Genomic DNA, 2,345 nt, shown 5'->3' with positions numbered 1-2,345 from the left:
GTGTGTGTGTGTGTGTGTGTGTGTGTGTGTGTGTGTGTGTGTGTGTGTATGTGTGTGTGTGTGTGTGTGTGTGTGTGTGTGTGTATGTGTGTACATATATAAAGCTAGGCGTAATCGTCAATATCATCAAATAAGTTTTAATAAATAATTTGCAGATATATTGTACAGAATGAGTTGTATATTACACGAAAATGATTTTGCTGAATTATTTAAAAATTGAAATAGATACAAATCTGAATCTAATTTCATTGGAATACAAAAATAATTATGCACGAAACTCAAACATAATGAACAATGCTGCAAAAAGTTTTTAACACTTTAACAATCAGCTTGAGCCTTACATAATTATTTTAATAGCTCAACAAAATTATTTTTAAATCTGTATTTTGCTAAATTTTGAAATACATCAGCAAAATCGTTCTTTCTGTGCAATATGTTTTCTGTATCTGCGAATTATTTATTAAAATATCCATTGTTGGTAATCGATGATTATATAGCTTTGTGTAAAAGATAAACTGTGGAAATTTGTATAAAATTCAAATTTGCATACACGTTTTTTGGCAGCTATAACACGTAACGAACAAAATGCTTTTAACGAGGGTGTAACAATATAGTTTAAATCAAACTCATTTCAATACTAATTTTCTACTGTTTTGCAAAAATATTTATCGTTGGCTAGTAGCACAAATAGCTTTATCACACATTATTTTTGTAATCGTCATATTATATCGCATGGCTTTTATAATATCGTTACTTTGAGTTTTCAAATACATGAATATCATATTCGTGCAAAATGAAGTAAACAAAATGCTTTTAAATAATATTTCAAATCAAATAATAAATTAAATAAGTATAAAGGAAGACCAGATAAAGGTCAAAACTGCAAGTTTTGTTAAATAATATTTATATATAATAATATTTATATAAATGTTAGAGTACATTTTCCAATTATATGATATGCGCACAGAATTCTGTCGCTCTTAAAACAATCATAAACTGGAGCTAAAATATCACAAATTAAATTAATTGTCAATTTAATAATGATTTAATAAATATTTTAAAACTCTGCGAAGAACTTATTGCGAAAAATAATAAATTATCTAAAAATTATAGTTAATTAAATAATTATATATCTTTTATTTAAAAACGCTATATACATAACTGTTATAAGGAGATATTACTTTAAATCATTGCTAGCAGCAGTGCATTTATATTATTTTCATCGGTGATTTATCAATATCGTTTCAGTTGTCTGTCCGTATCAACGAATGAACTTTTCTACGCGATCAACGCGCTAATCCAGCATCAAAAATTTCATGGCTCAATCATTCGTACAATATCCTATCCGAGAGTTGTCAGTTATTCTCCACGCGTCGCTGGCTCGCAAAATTGCAGTCGAAGCTACGTCAGCCATAATACTCTTTGTCGGTGTATCGCACGAATATGCGATTTAACTGAGCGATACGCGCGTACTTAGCTGCATGAGCGCACAATGAGTGCCCGATTATCACGGCAGATTTGTATTGACGTCGTCTGTGCTTTATTGCGAACCAAGAACAGTAGTTATTCTAGCGATTACCGTGTACGAGAAACGATGATGGGAAGCAGACATAGACTGATATCGATGTCAGATTTATATTGTAAACTTATTAGAACATACAACTAATACAAAGTGCAATAGAGTTAAAATCTTTCATAAGATTTTCACTTCTTTATAATGTTTCAAGATTATTAATATCATTATTGGATTAATGAGTTAATGATTTGTAATATAATATTACTTCCAGCTTTAATTTATATTAATTTCAAGTTCGACAAATTAAATCGACGCGACGTGCAATTTATAGAATTGAAAAATATTTTTTTTAAACATTATGAATATTATTAAGCATCAAGAACTGCTTCGATCAAATAGAATTCTTTCCTTAATATCTATTTACTTACAGTTCATCATTTCATTTATTATTTAAAGTCTTTTATATTGTTTAAAGTCTTTTATATTGACTTCGCGTCTAAATTAATTATAATGATATTCTCTTCTTTTCTACACAATAGAATTTGATTCTCGTTATTAAATATTGAAGCTTTTTTAAATCTGCAAACAAAAAGAAAATGCTAGTAATTCCGCTTTTCATTTATGTTGTATTCATTCTGAAATTAGGAAATTTTATCATCCGTTATCGTACATTATGAACGCAGAATGGAGCACAATATTCTGGATATATCTGCGTAATCACCCGCGAATAAATTTACGTCAATTATACGTAATCTGTATAAGTTTGCTTCTGTGTGTGTGTGTGTGTGTGTGTGTGTGTGTGTGTGTGTGTGTGTGTGTGTGTGTGTGT

General features: G+C 29.3%; 1 protein-coding gene across 1 annotated transcript in view; it reads left to right on the top strand.

The window, feature by feature from the left end:
* The window catches only part of LOC105617334 (neurotrimin), a gene marked incomplete at its 5' end in the record, with an annotated part of 93,513 nt that overhangs the window by 49,117 nt on the left and 42,051 nt on the right, over positions 1 to 2,345 (top strand). The gene's annotated exons all lie outside the window — the stretch shown is intronic.

This window comes from Atta cephalotes (genome assembly GCF_000143395.1).
Source record: "Atta cephalotes unplaced genomic scaffold scaffold00012, whole genome shotgun sequence".
Lineage (NCBI taxonomy): Eukaryota > Metazoa > Arthropoda > Insecta > Hymenoptera > Formicidae > Atta > Atta cephalotes.
The sequence above is the reverse complement of the archived record's forward strand: the minus strand, read 5'-3'. Positions and strand labels throughout refer to the sequence as shown.